Source organism: Quercus lobata, chromosome 2 (assembly GCF_001633185.2).
Source record: "Quercus lobata isolate SW786 chromosome 2, ValleyOak3.0 Primary Assembly, whole genome shotgun sequence".
NCBI lineage: Eukaryota > Viridiplantae > Streptophyta > Magnoliopsida > Fagales > Fagaceae > Quercus > Quercus lobata.
Genome location: NC_044905.1, coordinates 92,268,266 through 92,288,917, shown reverse-complemented (window position 1 = coordinate 92,288,917; position 20,652 = coordinate 92,268,266). Strand labels below are relative to the sequence as shown.

General features: G+C 35.5%; 1 pseudogene; it reads right to left on the bottom strand.

The window, feature by feature from the left end:
• Positions 1 to 6,752: 6,752 nt before the first annotated feature.
• On the bottom strand, positions 6,753 to 11,632 carry LOC115973842 (annotated as a pseudogene).
• Positions 11,633 to 20,652: the final 9,020 nt, after the last annotated feature.

Sequence of the window (20,652 nt, the reverse complement as noted above, 5' to 3'; positions counted from 1 at the left end):
CGGAAAATCTGTAAGCATGTACTTAGACTCAAGACTTATTATGGGACAAGTAAATGGGGAATTAGAAGCAAAGGATGAAAGAATGCAAGAGTACCTAGACCAAGCTAAATTCCTGCGGTCGCGTTTTGACTCTTTTAGCCTAATGCACATCTCCAAAAGTGGAAACACCCACACCGATTCTTTGGCAACACTAACCACCTCCTCAGCTCAATGTTTACCTCGGGTTATACTTGTGGAAAATCTACACAGGCCCTCGGTGGTGAAGACGGAAGCAATCCATGTCCACAGTGTCAGAGTGAGACCTAGTTGGATGGACTCTTTAATACTATTTTTAAAAGAAGACGTCTTACCCGAAGAAAAGAGCGAGGCCAACAAGATTAGAAGAAAGGCTTCTCGATTCTAACTGTTTGAGGACTTGAAACTGTATAAGTGCTCATTTTCAGGACCGTACTTGCTCTACGTACACCCTAACGCCATAGAGCTTATCCTAGAGGAATTGTGTGAGGGAATTTGCGGGAGCCATACAGGGGGTAGGTCCTTATCCCACAGAGCCATAACCCAAGGTTACTAGTGGCCGAACATGCAGAAAAAGGCACACGAATACGTGTAGAAGTGTGACCAATGCCAGAGGTTTGCCCCAAATATACATCAACCAGGGGGGACCCTCAATCCGCTATCCAACCCTTGGCCGTTTTCTTAGTGGGGCTTGGATATCCTAAGGCCATTTCCTAAAACGGTGGGGAACAAGTGATATCTGCTCGTCGGCACTGATTACTTCACTAAATGGGTCGAAGCCGAATCACTAGCAAATATTAGAGACATGGATGCCAAGAAGTTTGTCTGGAGAAACATCGTCACCAGGTTCGGAGTCCCTCACACCTTGATCTCGGACAACGGTCTTCAGTTCGATAGTAAGGCTTTCAAAAGGTACTGCAGTGAGTTGGGAATTGCGAATAGATACTCCACACCAGCTTACCCCTAGGGGAATGGGCAAGCCGAAGCCGTCAACAAGGTCATAGTAAATGGGCTGAAGAAGAGGTTAGATGACGCGAAGGGGAGATGAGTGGAAGAGCTGCCACATGTCCTATGGACGTATCGAACCACGCCCCACAGATCGACGGGGGAGACCCCCTTTTTGATGACCTATGGGGCTAAGGCTGTTATTCCGCTAGAAACAAACTTTCCAGCACTGAAGACCAGCTCATTCTGTTCTAATGGTAACAATGAGCTGCTGGAAAAGAGCTTAGACTTTATCGAGGAAAGAAGGGAAAGAGCAATGGTTCAACTCGCCTACTACCAACACAAACTTAAGTAAGGTTATGACGCGAAGGTAAAGCTAAGGCCGCTAGCACCTAGGGACCTGGTATTAAGAAAAGTTCTAGGCACTGCAAAAAATCCCGTATAGGGAAAGCTCAGACCAAATTAGGAAGGGCCATACCGTATCACTCTAGTGGCCGGCATAAGGGCATACTTCTTAGAAGATTTGGACGAGCATGTAGTACCACGCCCCTAGAATGTAAATAACCTGAAAATGTACTATTATAATGAAAGTTCCAGCTCTTGATACACCCTTCTATTGCGAAAAGCCTTTGTGTTACCTACCTCCCGTTTTTATCTAAGTGTTAAACAGAACCTAGGTCCTGCGTGGCTCCTTGGACCACAGGCTTGGGGGAAATTAACCACTACGCTTTTTTATCCAAGTGTTAAATAGAATCCAAGTCCTGCGTGGCTCCCCGGACCACAGACTTGGGGGAAATTAACCACTACGCATTTTTATCGAAGTGTTAAACAGAACCCAGGTCCTACGTGGCTCCTCGGACCACAGGCTTGGGGGAAATTAACCACTACGCATTTTTATCGAAGTGTTGAACAGAACCTAGGTCCTGCGTAGCTCCTCGAACCATAGGTTTGGGGGAAATTAACTACTACACTTTTTATCTAAGTGTTGAACAAAACCCAGGTCCTGCGTGGCTCCTCGAACCACAGGCTTGGAGGAAATTAACCACTACGCATTTTTATCCAAGTGTTAAACAGAACCCAGGTCTTGCGTGGCTCATCGGACCACAGGCTTGGGGGAAATTAATCACTACGCATTTTTATCTCAATGTTAAACAGAACCTAGGTCCTGCGTGGCTCCTCAGATCACAGGCTTGGGGGAAATTAATCACCACATGTTTTTATCCAAGTGTTAAACAGAACCCAGGTCCTGAGTGGCCCCTCGGACTACAGGCTTGGGGGAAATTTATCACTTAGAAAGGATGCAAAGTAATGGGAGAAGAGTCTTTTTCTCTTATTCGTACTTAGTCATATTACTTAAACTGCGAATAATGAATTATCATTGGAAATCTATCAACACAGTCAAAATTCATTCACAATGAAAGTAAAAGTTAAAGCAGTAAAAATAAAAGTTCAAAGAAGAAGAAATTATATCATTCATTAAGCTCCAAAAGAAGTTATCATACAAACATTAACAAAAGCCAAGGAAATGGAAAGCAGAATAAAACAACTACAAAAGAAACCTTACACTAAAGTCCTAGGCTTTATCTTGGGTTGAACTTTTTGCAGGGCCATCAGCCTCGGGACGATCATCTCCTGCTTTGGGTTTAGGACCGGCATCCTTGGCCCGCGAGACAACACCTCTAATTGTGAGGGTGTCCTCAAGTGACTTGTCTTTGGCTGGTGGCAGTGCCTCCTCGTCCACCCCTTTCCCCTCAAGAACGATGGAATTGGGAATGGTGGTCGAGGCAGAAGAGGGCTACTCAGGAGGATCCGAACCAGAAATCTCACGAATATTCTCAGGGAAGAAGATATTCTCGATCCTCCCTAAGACTCGGTGACGTAGTCCCTGCAAACTATAACCACCTCCTCGGTCAGCCTGGCTTCAGTGTCCTTCACCCCGCGCTCATAAGAGGCTGCCACCGTAGCCTCAGCTGCCTCCCTGGCCAAACGGGCCGCCTCCTTCGCCTGTTGTAGCTGTGCCTTAAGGTCCGAGACCATTTGCTTCTTGGTCGTGAGGTTTATTTCTATTAAATGAAGCTGCTGGTGCATGTCCTAGGCCTGCCTCGTTATGGTCTTAAGGCCCGCCTCAACGTTGTCCCAGGCCTTAATAGCCTCTTTAATCTTCTCACTTAGGCGCTCTTTTTCCAGCCTAAGGACACCCACAGCTTTCTCCGCGGTGAGGCAGGATTGAACCTTAGTGTTCACCTCCTCCCAGGAATTCTTCACCCACTCCTCGGCCACGAAGATTTGCAAGGTGACTTGCATAGAAGTAATGGAAGAATCATTAAAACGAAAACGACAAGTAGACGAGCACAGAATAAGGAACCTGAACAAGGGAGAATCTTTGTTTTACCATAGCGAGGTCTCTCTTCAATGACATGAAGAGGTCCGGTTGCCTAGTAGTTCGGAGCCCGTCCATGTGACGAGGCAAGAGGAGGGGCTACTGCAAGGCCTCAGCGAGATACGACGCCTGTCCCCGCTGGGACTCCTAAAGGGTTGCATCCCATGGGATGGGAGCGCCGTCCAATTCAAGTCGGGGAGACCAGGTGCGCTGCTCCCTCCTAAGGGCAGCTTTATCTCAGCTATCAATAGACTTCGCCCTCTTATCCTTAGGCTTTTTGCCTTTTTTTTGCTGTTTGGCCTTCTGGGGGCCAACCTCACCCTCCTCCAGTTCTTCGACTGGCCTTTTTCGCCTCAAGTTTGGAATGTACTGTAGTGCGGGGTCAGTGGAAGGAGGAGGAGGAGGAGGAGGAGGAAGGGAGGCAGGAACTTGCTCCTTAGGGGCATCCTTGAAGGATTACCCTTTGTTCCTGTTGGACATAAGGCCTTGTAGACCAGATCTTGGCTTTAAGTCCATGCCTTCCTCTTTAATTTCTTGGCTCGTGTCGATCCGAGCAACTATTAGTCCAGGAAAGTGAGCCGCCGAGAAGCGATCAAGATCCGAGCCGGAATCTGAGAGCTTTACAGGCCTTATTGATACCTCGCCCTCCTCGTTGAAGTCGAAATGATCGATTTCAACTTCGAGGGACGAGTGCGAAGAGTCAATTCCCTCCCCTGGAACGGCTACCTCCTAGGGAACACATTAAGTGGGCGGTTGGATTGGTGGTAAGTCTCTCCGAGCTAAGAAGCTCGGCTTAGAAACATCAATGCGTGCTAGCCGGGGACTCCCAGCCCTTATCGCCTGGCCCACGTCCACGAAGGCACGAGAAAGAGGCTCTTAGTCCAAGATGAGGTGAGTGGCCTGCAACTGCCTGTCCTCACTCACAAAAATCTCTGACCTTAAGAGGTAGTTAAGAGCTTGGACGTTGACCAGGTTGATCCTTGGAGTGGTGTGTACTTTGTCTGCAAAACATCCAAAGGAAGGGTTATGTCAATCCGAGAAAGCAAGCAACCAAAACCGAGACCAAAACAAGTGAAAGGAAAACTCAAAACTAAGATCCCCATCGAGGGACCTGATCCTAGAGTGTCCCACCTGGTGCTCCCGCCTTAACTGGGCAGCGAAGACCATTGTGCCATGCTCTAGAGACAATCAAATAATCGTCCTTCAAGCCTTTGTTGGACTTGGGAAGGCAAGATATCAGCCTCACCTCGTTAGACCTGGATTTCAGGTAATACGACTTGGAAAGGCAATGGCACTCGTACAAGTGAACAACATCGTGCCATAAGAGCCCGAGGTTCATCTGTTCATTTAGAGCGTCTACGCACCCTAGAATCCAGAACATGTTAGTGGCACACTAGTGGGAGGCCAACCTATGGCCGCACAAGTAATCTCTAGTTATCCTACCTATGGGAATCGTCAACCCTCCTTCTACGAAAGCGATCATAGGAATGACGACCTGCCCCGTTTTTCTCTTGGTTAGGATTTGGTCCGAGAAGCAATATTCTAGACCCACTCCTTGCGAGATATGGTATTTGGCCCTAAAACCTTCCATGCCGGCTGGAGAATCTACTAGGCTCTTAAACTTACCCATCCTATTAACCCTAAAGGGCACGGAGAAAGGTTTACAAACGAAAGGAGTCCGAGGAGAACAACAAAGAAGGGGAGTAAGGGAATATGGGGAAGTGAACACTTACGAGAAGCGCGAGTTCTAAATCTCTCGAGCTTTCAAAGGATCTGCTGGGAATCCTTACAGGAATGGCTATGGACTCTGAGTATTTTGCAAGAGAAAATGCTGAAGTGCTCTGAAACACTTGAATGTCTTTTTTAAAAAAGGGAAAGTAATCTCCTTTAGGAGCCTTATATAGTGAGGAAAAATGAACGGGATTACTCTCGCCCAAAGTATAAAGGAACCTTTATCGTTGATTAAGTGCCCCATCGTTCAATGCGATGGGACATAGAGCCGCCTGGTGCAATTAATGGCACCTCTGGGCTACAAAACACTAGTAGCAATAATGAGGCATGTGAAACGGTACTCCCACACACTTGACTCAAGGAGTTGTGATGATTTATCCATTAAATATCAAAATTCCACCTTTTTCTCCTTGGACAAGAGGGAAAAACTGGAATTTTGAGGGGCTATTGTAGGAGCAAAGGCCCAAAATCATATTACGGGCCTTGGGCCCCATACGGGAAGATTAGCCATGTCCAAGGAGAGAAAGTGGATGGCAAAAGGGTTCCTAGCCCAGCTCTCGTGGATAGGGAGACATTTAAAGGAAGGTTCGAGGAGAAATGCCTCCTCGGACATGATGAATATGGCTCAAACACGCATTCTATCTACTAGAAGGACCGACCCCAACTGACATTAGTAGCAGGGATGAGTCCCACAGACCCGTAGGAAAGAAGGAAACGTAAGGTGTTCAAGGGGAGGCTGCTGTTGCCGCATTCAATGCGTTGCAACTACTTTTCTGGCCACATTAATGTGGAGAGGACCTGTGAACAGTGTTGCCTTGGCTACCACAACTCACAGAAGGCTGAAAGGGGGTTTCCGATGGGACAAGCACTCAAGTAAGGGTCCAAATGATCAACAACTGTAAGGCCATGATGGCCTCAGGAAGACTATATAAGAAAGGGAATCCCCATGAAGGGAAGGGGACAGAAAAAAGAGAGGAGAACAGAGGAACAGTACAAACAACCGTAATCTTCGAACAGGGACCAGCATACGTTCATCTCATCTCCTTGGACTGAGGTTCTATGGATACTAACATGCTTCACTTGTGTTCAATTGTTGTATAGCCCAATATTAACCACTATCCACTTCGCTAAGACCTAGTTCTATAGCCCACCCTCTACAAATTCATTGCTTCTGGGCTCCTTGGACCAAGACCCCATACCTGTTGGGCTTGGGCTCCAAATTATAACCCTACAATTGGAGCCATCTGTGGGGAGAGCTTGTGCCTCAGCAAGTGCAACGGTTAAATATGGAAGGATCAGGTCCACGTCGAACGGGGCTTGCAGACTCCTAACGGTAGGACAACTTTCTTAACCTCGAACGGGAAAGAGATCAAGACAAGCGACGAGAGGGTAATGTATATACCTCCCATACGAGCTGAAGCCATTCAAAAGGGAAAGGTCATGCATCCCAAAAGCGGGACGATAATAAATTACCATTCTGTCCTTACAAAAATTCAAAGATTATATAAAATTAAAAAAAAAAAAAAACTTTTTTTTATGTACCGGCCGGTATTGCCCGAAATTAGCTAGTATGGCCGGTACATGGCCAGTATGCCCGATATTTAAACCGATATGAAACATTGGTATTTCGATATTGGTATATGTACTGGTACAGTACATACCGGCCGGTACCGGTACGGTATCAACCACATTGGTCCATTGCGGTTGGCCCACCCAGCCCATAGATGGAAGGATGTCCATCTTTAAGTAGCAGAGAGAGAGTTGTTATATCAAGCAATGTGACAGGTTTTGTAATCTTGCTTAATACACTCTTGAGCACTGCAATAGCTGGTGGCAAACCTTCGAGATATGTTGAGCCAAACATTGGTTGCTTTTGCCCAACATAGCTCTTTGCACTTGGTTCATTCCATAAGCTCCCACTACAGCTAAAATATGAAAATGCGGTCAGAATTCATGTTGGGGTAATTGTAAATTCACACACTATAAACACAATTTATTTTTAAAACTAAAATCATAACTTCAAGTCATGATTTTAGTTCAAAAACTAAAATGTATTAGTGTGTGTGTGTAATAGACATTGCCCTTCATGTTGATGGTCACTATTATTAGCTTTTGTCCTAATATTTACAAAAATATAAATTATGAAAAATTACACTTTACCTTTTGAACTATATCCCTTTTACACTTACCTTCTAAAACTATAAGAATGTGCACACTTATCCCCTATACTACTACTTGCGTAATATTTGTTTCTCTAAACTATGAAAGGGCACATTTACTCCTCTAAACTAGTACTTGTGTAACACTTTGCACCATATATCTCATAAATAATAATTTAGGGAAGTAAATATGCACTATCATTGTTTAGGGTGGCAAGTGTACAAGAATAACATGTGATTTAGTGGGTAAGTGTAAAAGGAGGTATAGTTTAAAGGGTAAATGTGCATTTTCATCAATGGTGGCTCCAGGAATTTTGTTTAGGGGAGTCATTAAAAAATTTTAATAAAAAAAGAACTTGAATATATAGAGTTACCGACCCAAAAAAAATAAAAAATTAATACATGAAGTTTTACAATTTCCTTCTACAAGTTTTCAAATTTTGAATTGTTATATGATAGTTCATTATGAGTATCTATTGCCAATGTGGGTAGCTATGAGCCTATGACCATTTTATTTTGCGAAGTTTATCTAACATTTTTTATTTTTATGCAGTTTTTATTATCTATTTGTTATTGTTTTTATAAAAATATTTTAAACCAATTGACTAAACTAAACTCATTGTCTTTGTATTAATTATTGATACACACAACCATACTCATTCATACATAAAATTATACACTATGTATCTACTTAACCAATCAAATGCTTAGACCATCACTAACTTTACGATTTTTTTTTCTTGAATTTTACTAACTTTATAACATGATACCGATACACACACATGTAACAAACCATCTCTATTTCCTAATTATCAAATTATATAAATTTATATTATATTTATATTGTACACACAAAAATCCACACACATCATAATTCACACAAATAACATTATAACAAAAAGTAATACACACAATCAATATTATACACACTCACACACATAATATAAATTTATAAAAAAAGAGTGACACTTACAATTCACAAACACTTACTATCTACTCTTAGAGTTGGAAATATTTGTAATAAGGGTGTGTAAAATTTAAGTTAGGGTGTGTAAAAATATTTTTAAGAAATAATTAAAGTATTGAACTAACAAAAATATATATTTTATATATATAATTTTTTTTTCGAAGCCAAGGGGTTCATTTGAGCCCCTTGAATATATTGTAGCGCCGCTCTTGATTTTCATACTTTAAGGTGTAAGTGAAAAAGTGAGTATAGATTTAAAGAATAAAATATAATTTCTTATTTTTTATTATTAAAAATGAAAAGAACGAAACTATGTGGTTTTGATAGTGACAGTAAACATTAAGATTAATTAAGAGTTAACTTGTATTTTCTTTCAAAAAGAAAATATAGCAAAAAGAGATTACTTGTAATGAGATGGGGAAATTCCTTGGAAAAAAAGCTTTCTCTTGGTAGGATCAATGTTTGAATCCACCCATCCGGCCTATGTTGTAAGTGCTATCTCAAAAGCAAGCAAACGATCCATCTCCTTCGTAATCTGTGTTCCTATTTGGATGTAATCCCATCTAACAAATCAAAACAATTGGTTATCTTTTAAACCTGACAATAATAATTTAGTTTAAAACATATTCTATTTTCAAACTTAAATAGAAGAGAAGAGAAGAGAAAAGAAGAAAAGGTCTGGTAATATTATGGGACCGTACGGTTGAGATGGTCCCCTACGATTCCACCAATGCCATCTATTGAAGATGAGCATGTCGATTCCTTTCCATAGCTTGCCTCCCACAATTGAGTCAAGTTTCAAGACCCTACCAATTCGTTCTCGGACAATGTCAACCAAATACACATTCCGATCAAGCATTACTTTCACGGCCAAAATGGCCAAATACCACCTTTTTTGGAAAATTTTAGCAAAAAAATACTGTTTCGGAAATAAATGGCAAAGTATCACTTTTTCCAGAACTCGAGTTCCTTATTAGTTTTGCCACCGTGGCACTGTTGAGTTGGATTTGTGCGATTAAAAAAAATTATATGGTACTCGAGCTTGGTAAACTTGAGTACCATGCAACACAATACTCGAGTATACCAAGCTCGAGTACCTTTTAAAACAAAAAAAAAAAAAAAAAAAAAAATTTAAACGGTACTCAAGTTTGGTAAACTCGAGTACCGTGTAAATTTTTTTTTTTTTTTGGGATAATCAACAAATAAACATAAAGATAAAAATAAGTAGTTTTTTTTTTAATGTTTTTATTTATTTAAATAGAAGCATTGTAAAATATAGAGATTTTAATTTCGACATATGAATTTATTTTCTACCTTAATTAAAATTGTTCATTGTTTTCTCATAAAAATTGTTCATTTTTTTTTTCTGTATAAACAATTTCTACGATTTTACATAAAATTATTTTCTGTTCAGCATTATTTAAGAAATTGTTTGCTCTCTTTTTTGCATAAATTATTTTATGTTCACTATTTAAAAAATTGTTCACTGTTTTCTCATAAAACACCTAGTGAAGTCGTGTTTTCTAAATTTAAACGCCAAATCTGAATGCTTTTTCATGTTTGAATTTCACAATAATCAAATATATTTTTCTGCATTGATAAAATCTGTTTCTACATTAATAAAATTTTCTCTCTGCACATCATATTTACTGTATATTCAAATCTGCTTACTGCATTCATAAAATCTATTTTTTGCATTAATTAAAATTGTTCACTGTTTTCAGCATAAACTATTTCTAGCATTTTGCATAAAATTATTTTATGTTCAGCATTATTTAAAAAATTGTTCACTCTCTTTTATTCGTATATTATTTTCTGTTCACTATTTAAAAAATTGTTCGCTATTTTCTCATAAAACACCTAGTGAAAATCGTGTTTTCTAAATTTAAAAGTCAAATCTGAATGCTTTTTCATGTTTAAATTTCACAATAATCGAATTTGTTTTTCTGCATTGATAAAATCTGTTTCTACGTTAATAAAATTTGCTCTCTACACACGGTACTCGAGTTTACCAAACTCGAGTACCGTGTAATTTTTTTTTTTTTGGGGATAATCAACAAATAAACATAAAGATAAAAATAAGTAGCTTTTTTTTTATGTTTTTATTTATTTAAATAGAAGCATTGTAAAATATAGAGATTTTAATTTCGAAATATGAATTTAATTTCTACATTAATTAAAATTGTTCATTGTTTTCTCATAAAAATTGTTCACTATTTTCTGTATAAACAATTTCTACGATTTTGCATAAAATTATTTTCTATTCAACATTATTTAAGAAATTGTTTGCTCTCTTTTTTGCATAAATTATTTTCTGTTCACTATTTAAAAAAATGTTCACTGTATGAGAAAACAATGAACAATTTTAATTAATGTAGAAATTAAATTCATATTTCGAAATTAAAATCTCTATATTTTACAATGCTTCTATTTAAATAAATAAAAACATAAAAAAAGCTACTTATTTTTATCTTTATGTTTATTTGCTGATTATCCCCAAACAAAAAAACAAAAAAACAAAAAAAAATAAAACAAAAAAATTCACACAGTACTCGAGTTTGGTAAACTCGAGTACCGTGTGTAGAGAGCAAATTTTATTAATGTAGAAATAGATTTTATCAATGCAGAAAAACAAATTCGATTATTGTGAAATTCAAACATGAAAAATCATTTAGATTTGGAGTTTAAATTTAGAAAACACAATTTCACTAGGTGTTTTATGATAAAACAGTGAACAATTTTTTTAAATAGTGAACAGAAAATAATTTATGCAAAAAAGAGAGCGAGCAATTTCTTAAATAATGCTGAACAGAAAATAATTTTATGCAAAATCGTAGAAATTGTTTATACAGAAAACAGTGAACAATTTTTATGAGAAAACAATGAACAATTTTAATTAATGTAGAAATTAAATTCATATTTCAAAATTAAAATCTCTTTATTTTACAATGCTTCTATTTAAATAAATAAAAACATAAAAAAAGCTACTTATTTTTATCTTTATGTTTATTTGTTGATTTTCCCCAAAAAAAAAAAAAAAATTTACAAGGTACTCGAGTTTACAAAAAAAATAAAAAAAATTTACATGGTACTTGAGTTTACAAACTCGAGTACTGTGTAATTTTTATTATTATTTATTTATAAAACATACTCGAGCTTGGTATACTCGAGTATTGTGTTGCATGGTACTCGAGTTTACCAAGCTTGAGTACCATATAATTTTTTTTAATTGCACAAATCCAACTCAGCAGTGCCACGATGGCAGAACTGATGAGGAACTCGAGTTTCTGAAACTTGAATTTTGGAAAAAGTGGTACTTTGCCATTTATTTCCGAATCAGTGTTTTTTTCCTAAAAATTTCCAAAAAATGTGGTATTTGGCCATTTTGGCCTTACTTTCACTCCATAATCCTGTAATATTTAAAGTGATCTTTAGTAGTGCCAAACATTTTTTGAATTATCGAACCATTTGAGAATGGATAAAAATTAACTATCTCAGCTTTAGTATTTCCCTTTTATTCATGGCGGAGCCATATTATGTGTAGTGTGGAACCACGGCGGACCATGGCCCATGGCGCGCACCCCCCCCGCGGGGAAACAAATATTTTTAAAAACTTTCTAACAGTAGATAAAAGTACAGCCCACTTCAATTTATTTAAAATCCGGCCCTCATAAGAGCAAAGATTGGCCCCCCACCTACTACACATCAGCCAAACAGTAAAAAAAAAAAAAAATTGAAATTAGTTTTCAAATAATAATTTTTATATTATACATATTTGGCTTCCACTTTTAAGAACAATTTTCAAAATACTAAAAACCAAAAATAATTGTTTGGGAGACCATTTCTATTTTTGAGATTTTTTTTAAAAAAAAAATTAAAAAAAGTAACGTGTGAAATTCGTAAATTACTTTTTTTTTTTTTTTTTTGGTGGATAATGATAAGGGAATAGAGCTGATGTAACCTTTTTTTTTTTTTTTTTTTATATATATAGATAATAATGATAAATTTCAAATTTGAAGTGTGAGAATTCTTTTTGTGATAAAGATAAACTCCTTAATTTAAGAGATAAAAGAGTTTGGACAAATATGTAGGGTCCACTATTTTCAATTTATTTACAACAATGCTATTAAAAACATTTTCTGTATCTTGAAAACATCCTCTCAGCCATTTTCAAAATCCTAGTTTGAATAAGGAAAATAGGATACAATTTTCTGAAAACTGTATTTAGAGAACATCAACCAAACAATAGATTCAAGTATGGGACCCATCATTTTCTGAATCATAAAACAAAAAACTATATTTTAGTACTCTTACTAAACCTGCCCTAACATAATCGCTAATCTATTAATACATATAGTTAGTGATATTATGGTGTAAGTCTGTAAGAGGTTCAAATTTATTAGAGACTCATGTCCTGCATAGCAAGAAAACTAATTAGGATTTTCTACTAAATAAACCCTACATTGGATTCAATGCAACATACTTTAATAGAAAAGATGTAATCATTAAGGGTTTTTTTTATTTTTTTATTTTTTATTTGAGTGTAGGCTGTTACACCAAATCACATTAAAATTCTTACTTTTGTTTTTTTTCTCTATTATCCCCCTTAATCTCTCAACAACTTTAACATAGTATCAAGGCCATGTTCTAAATACTAATATGGTATCAAAGTTATGTTTTATATTTTCTAATATAGTATCAAAGTTATATTTTATATTTTTTAATATGGTAATAAAGTTCTTTTCTAACTTTTTGTAATATGGTATTTGAATTATGTTTTACCTTTTCTAATATAGTATTAGAGTTATGATTTATTTTCTAATATGGTATCAAAGTTATGTTTTATATTTTTTATATGGTATCAAAGTTATCTTTTATCTTTTTTAATATGGTATCATAGCTATGTTCTATTTTTTCTAATATGGTACCAAAGTGATGTTCTTTCTTTTATAATATAGTATTAGAATTATGTTTTATCTTTTTTAATAGGATATTAGACCTATGTTTTTATCTTTCCTAACATGATATTAAAGTTATTTTTTTACCTTGTCTAATATGGTATAGGAGTTATGTTTTATCTTTTCGGATATGATATCAGAGCAATTTCTACTTTCTTATATAGTACCAAAGTTGCATTCTAAATTTTTTTAATTAGTATCAAAGTTATGTTTGATCTTTTATAATATAGTATCATAGCTATGTTCTATCTTTTCTAATATTGTATCAAATTTATGTTTTATCTTTTCTAATATGTTATTAAAGTTATATTCTATATTTTCTAATATTGTATCAAACTATGTCCTATCTTTTCTAATATTGTATCAAAGTGGTGTTTTATCTTTTATAATATTGTATTCGAGTTATAATCTATCTTTTCTAATATGTTATTAGAATTATGTTTTATAATTTTTAATATGATATCATGCCTATATTCTATCTTTTCTAATATGATTTATAAAAAAAGAGACCTACATTAGAACTCAAATCTCTAGTATTAAAAAAAAAAAAAAAAAAAAAAAAAAAAAAAAAAAAAAAACGCAAATATGAAATTCAACATATAATTAATCAAGTTTGAAGAACACAAAGTCCACTTTGTAAGCATTTTATATATATTATATATAAGAGTTTAATGGGAGATAGGGGATTTGAACTTTGGAGATTTTTATTGAAAATACAACAATTTCTTAGTTGATCTATAATACTATTAATTTTATAAAATACCTTACTTCAAGTCATTTTTCCATGTGCAAAGTCTACCTACAAACAAAACGACACATAAAGTTTAAAGAAAGTTGTTATGCTTTTTTTCTTTCTTAAGATTTTTTTTTTTTTTTGAGCTCTTATTCAATATAAAGTATTGGATTAAGAATTTTCATTTCTTAATTTTATTTATTTTTATTTTTTTATATGGAATATTCCTTCATTAACCTTAAGCTATTGCCAATTAGGTTTAAAAGTTTTGATAAATAGTAATTATATATTCTCTCATAATTTTATTATATAAATAGATGGATCTCATTTTCCAAACCATCAACGTTTATAAAAATTATCTCTTTATTGAATAATTAATCACTCATAAAAGTAGTGTAATTAATTATTGAGGGAATAAAATAGATGTTTACTCTCTTCTCACATAATTGTGGATCTCATTAATCAAATACATTTTATTGTGCTAAGTAATTATTTAATGTTGGGAAAGGACAATAAATGCATGCTCTTCCATTTTCAATTAGTGGGACTCACTATCATGTAAGAGAGAAATTTATGTAAATATTAAATAACTGTACTATTATGCTAATGAGCATTGAAAGTATTAATTTTTGGCTAAAATGCAAATAGCATTGTTTAAATTTGACTAAAATTAATCTTAGTCATTTAACTTTACTTTCATTCAATTGAGTCCTCTAAGTTTCAAATTTATTTAATTAAGTTATTTTGTCTAACTTCATTAAAAATTTGCTACTAAAAAATTGTTTTTCTCACATGAAAAAGATTTATAAAATTAATAAAGATGTTTTTATAGATTTTTCATGGATGTTCTCTTAGCAAAATTTGACAACTTCACCACACATCATGGGCAGTGACCCTTTGGCCATTCCGGTCAAAAAGGGGGAGAAGTTTTCTTTTGAAGCAGCTCTTGAGGGGGAGTACTATGTTGAGGGGGAGCAGTCAAAAACAGTGTCTATCTTGTTAATTTTATTTATGTTTTGGATTAGTGTTGTCTCTATGGTTTTGAAACTTTGTTGGTTATGGTTTATGTTTAGTTAAAACTCATAACTCTTGGATGGTTTTGAAACTTGGTTTACTTTATATATATATATAAATATATATATATATATATATATATATATATATATATATTGTTGATGTTATTCAGTTTATAATGTGTTTGAACCTATGTTGCTTTTGTAAGCTTTTAGGGTTTGTTTTCTTTATTTGTAGGCTTTATGGTCTGTACCATGCTTTATGCAGTATTTTATACTTTGTTAAATCAGTACTTTTAACTAAATGTCATGCATTTTCTTGTTAAGTACTGTCACTCTTGTGCCCTTGTAGGATTGTTCCTAGATGCATATACTTAGTGTATTGTGCATTGGTTGAGTGTTGGGCATGCAAGTAACTTGCATTGAGCTTGTTAGCTTTGTTCAAGTGTTCATTCCAAGTGTGAATGAGCATTGTGGTCACTACCTTGTAGTGATTGCTTGGTTGATCAAGCCATGGTTTGTTTCTTAACTCCATCTTTACTTTATCACAATTTGCTTGCTTCATATGCATTTCATGTTTTTCTGCATACAATGATCATGGTATATTGTTGTGTTTCAAGAGTTTCATGTTCATATGATTCAAGAGCTTCACAGTTTCTAAAGTTAGATGTGAGTGAGTTTTGCTCAACTGTTCCCAACTCACATGTTAAATCTAAAGTCTGTTTTAGGGTTTTGTCACGGAATAGCCAAAGGGGGAGATTGTAAGGTTGAATTTAATCAACCATCTTGTTGGCTTTATTTCGTGTCAAATTTGTTTGTATTTCAACATTTAGTAACCCTGTATTTAGGTGGGATTGTTGTAAGGGTAGTAAGTGAGATAGAGTGTTGAAATGCTCAAGAGTGTGTAAGAAAACAGAGACTCGCGACTGGATCTCGCGGGTGACTTGCGGCTTCAAGCAGCCAGAAGTAGCACACGTGCCAAGCATGCCAGAAGTTGAAGCGTCATGCTAACTGGAGCACTACAGGACAAAATAGGACAACTGGCCGTTCTGTTATCTCGCGGTTGGATCTCGCGACTCAGTTAAGCCGTGAGGCGAAGCTGCAAGCCAGCCCTGTTTTGAAAAACCTAACCCTTCACATTCCATTCTCACCCCAGTATAAATACCCCTTATACCCACAAAAGAAAGAGAGCTTCTAGAGAGAATTTTGAGAGAGAAACCCTAGAGTAAAACAAGATTGATTCATCCACAATCTTTACATAAGAGACTCTTCAAATTCCTCAACTCTCTTCCTCTCCATTGTTAAACCCTTGAGAGGTCTTTTTACCAAAACATTTTCTCACCATATCCATTACTGTGAGAGGGTTGTTTAGTGTTCTGGGAAGCAATTAGGAAGGAGTCAATCTACATTGGTTGATGCTATGGTCAAGTAGCGGAATCCGGGAAGCTAGAAAAGAAATAGGTTCGGCGTAACCTCGTTGGAGCAAGAAGCTTGGAGGGCTTAGGTATACTGGGTAGATTAGACTTGAAGGATCTATTGCTGTTCATGTATCCCAACTACATTTTCTAGTGGATTACTTACCGCTTGGAGGGCGGTGGAGAGGTCTTACGCCGAGGGCTTCGGTTTCCTCTTCGATAACACATCGTGTGTTGTCCTTGTGTTTGCATCTTCCTTCCCTTTTATCTTTGCCTTTTATTATCTGCTGTGGTTGTGATTTTAATTGGTTTAGATTGTTTACCAATTCTGTTTATAGCTTTTGTTCATTTTCCGCACACTAGTTGTTTGTCATAAAGCTTGAATTGGTTATTTTGTAATTGGGGGTCTAAACATTCAAGGGTGTTTTGTACACTATTTGAACTTTCAGGTTGAAAGGATATCCACAAGTGAAAGTATGTAGAAAAGCTTTAAAGTCATAATTTTTATCGAGTATGGTAGATTTGATGTCTCTAATTGTAGATTTAGTAGTTTGTCTAACCACATAAATTCATGAATTCTGTGTGTACTTATTGATTTAATTATTTTTACTGTTATTTGTTCAAATCATGAGTTTTACACAACAAGTAGTTTTAGAGTTTTTAGCTATCCCAATGATTGATATCTAAACATCTTGATGTCGCAAATAAGCTTATTTAATGTAGTGAAGTGTCACCGACTTTTTCACCAATTTAGTGGCTTTTTTGTGTTGTATTGGATCCCAGTCAGGTGAGTTTGCGAGAGAGCATCTGTATTTTTTTTTTTTTTTATATATAAAAAAAACAATTGTATTTGTAACATAACTCTTTAAAATATGCTTGGTAAAGGATGATCGTGTACTAAGTATGCTATGTTTGATTTCATTTTGTAATTTTACATTTGATAGTATCGTATTGTGTCATTAAGTTTATAGAAGACTTTATTTATTTATTTGTGTGGGCGTAGACATGACATGAATTTAAGGAGTGGAGGGGGGAATCCTAATTTTATGATGCCAAAAATGACATCGTTTTCAATTATTTCTGAGAATTGTTTCTAAAAATTTCACTATAGCTAAATGATCACTCAAGTAAAATTACGAACAAAAGCAGATGCAAAATTTCTGTTGGAAGGTTTTTAGTTTTACAAAATGGTTTGCTTGAGCAAAAAGCAACTCACAAGAATGAGATCGCAAAGGGATTAATAGAATTCTACATTATGCAGAAAAATTGAGCCAAAATGGGGATTGACTATTCTTAACGGTTGCATGGTAACTATCTTCATAAAGTTTGAAACATATATATATATATATATATATATATGATCATAGTCAGTTTTTGACAACAATTACGTATACACATAGGGGTGTGCACCAAACCGCAAAAACCGCACCAAACTGCAAAAACTGTACCAAAACCATCCGAAAAACGGCATAATCGCACCACACCGTAAGTAACAATGCACCACACCACACCACACCACACCACACTGCATGGTGTAGTGTAGTTTGCAGTTTTATAATAAGAAAACTGCATAAACTGCACCACACCATACCCTTTCTATATATTAATATATTTATTTATTTAATATTAAATATATTATTAATAGTTTAATAATCCTAGTTTTCCAAAAAAATGTTTAATAGCTCTAGCAAGTATTGATTAGGAAGGCCAGCCCAAAATAAAGAAAAACTAACTCAATAGTTTAAAACTTAGCCCAAAACAAAGGGAAAAATTGGTTTTGGCCTGGGCAAGAAAAGCCCAAAATTTTAAAAATATACTGACTTCAAACCGTTTGAACCGCATTTTATACATCGTATTGCACATATGACTGCAAAAATGAGGTGCGGTGTGATTATGGTTTTGGCTAAACCACACCGCAAAATGCGGTGCTAAAAATAACCCAAAACCACCCCACATTGCACCGCAAACACCCCTATACACATGCTTAAAAGAAATTCATATTGTTATTCTTGCATTGTGTGGGGGCCTTTTGCGTCAATGGGCCAAAACACGCCTGCTACACAAAGGCCTATGAACTAATGGGTAAGGGAGTTGGGACTAGCTTGGTAGGATTATACTATAGGCCAACTTGTGCACAAGCCAGGCATACCCTATGCTTAGACAGTAAGGAGAACGTTGTAGCAGGCAAGGCATCCTTGCAAGCGTAGTAGATGATGTCACAGTGGAATAATTGATGTGGCAAAAAAATACTACAGTAGAACAAGCGATACAACAGATATATCAAATGATGTCACCACGGCACAACCGATACAGCAAAATAATAATCAATCCTGCAGCAGAACAACTGATACAACAAATATAAAAAATGAGATACTATAGTTGAATAACTGGCAACATGGATCACTACGACAAAACAAATAATAACATAAATATCAAATAAGTTAAAAGAAGTCATAGCAAGACAATAGCAACAACTCTAGGCAAACATGATGACGTTAGTTCTCTCTCCTAGTTCTGGGTTAAGTCTTTTAGTAAGAACAGGTCCAAAAAGGGAACCAAACCCCAACATAGATAACTTCATTGGAAGTTTCTGCCATTGAAGTTGCTCGTGCTAGAGAAAGGGCGTAAGTGGTTTTGGATTATGATTTATAGAATCCCAGAGATTGGGTACGTCCAGAGGAGAGAAAAGATGGTCTATTGATTCATGCCCCTATTTCTACTGTGTTTTCTCTCTTCCTTTTTGTCGGGGGCAGTTTTTTCGCATAGCCACGTGTCTCCTACTGGAAGTGTGACTTTGCTAAGCCCGGATTTGTTTTAGAGAGTTCAACCTGTAACTCCACATTGGGCCGCATAGACCAATGGCTTCCAGTGTATTTTTAAGCCTATAAAATAGATAAAACCCAAAGTCTTAGAATCATGATAATGGTTGAAATAAATAAATAATATGCTTAGCATAATAGCTTTGATTAAATGATGAGTTGATACATTATTATTATGTATATTAAGTGATGTCCAATATTAGAAAATAATTAATTAGGTGTCAAATGTCCAACAATGGGATGAGTCCAATAGTCTATGTCTAGTTGCGGTTCATGGTTCATGTTCAACATAATAAGGTATGTCTATCAATGATTCATGTCCAAATAATATATGTCCAATGGTAGTTCATTTCCAAAAAATATGTGTCCGTGGGTGATTCATATCCAAATAATATATGTGCAATGGTGGTAGATCGATTTATTAATTAATGAAGTATTAGTGAGATCATGTTCATTAAATAGTAAGATGATATTAAAATAACTTGCATCCAACGGTAAAATAATAGTGAGTTAACATATACTTAATCATGTAACTTCAAAGATGGAGAAAGCATCGACTTATCTATCGATTTATTAATATATATGTTCATTAATGAAGTATTAGTGAGATCATGTTTATTAAAATAATGAGATGATATTAAGCAACTTGCATCCATCGGTACAATAATAATGAATTAACATGTACTTAATAATGTAATCTTGAAAATAGGGAAATTTTGACTTATCTTGATAATTTGCAACTCCAGCCATCAAACAACAATGAACTTATGATGTTTCAGTAACGCAATGAAACGAGTCCAGTGGTACAATATGATATTATGAGTCCTTCCATGGTGACTTCATGATTAAAGGGGAAAAATGGGTGCAATTGGAGGGAGAGAGAGCATGTCCAGCCGTATGCATAGGTTAGTTAAGTTTATCCCCTTTCATCATGCGCTTAAATGACTTTCCCCATGTAATGCTCTTTTAGTTTTTAGTCAAATATGAGTGATGTTGCCTTCCATGAAAATAAATCTTAGTATTGTAAGTTTTTGCCTTTCATACTAAGGGCTTTTAACCTTATAAATATGTCTTCCATGAGAAATGGTTTTTAGTAATAAGTTCTTGAAAGAGTGTTTGATATGTTTTAAGATGTGTGGAGATGATAAGAAATATATATATTTTGTGAGATATGGTGTTTGTAATATGTATAGGAATTATATGTAGATACTTTGTTGGACATGGATCTTGTATATGTATGCTATGTGAGACATAGAGTTTAAAGATATATAAGGAGTATATATGGGTATTTTGTGAGGAATGTGTTTGTAAAATATATGGAAGTGTGAGGTAAATGATATGAAGGTTAAATATAGTAAATATATGAGATTATAGCTGCTGCTGGAGTGGTTTTTTGTGTTATGTCATGCGTTAGGTTGCTTTCTAAGAAGGGAGATTTTGTATGAGAAATAAAGAATGGGATGGAGATGTGTTTTTGGGCAACAAAATGATGAAGTTTCAGAATATTTAAGCGTGGG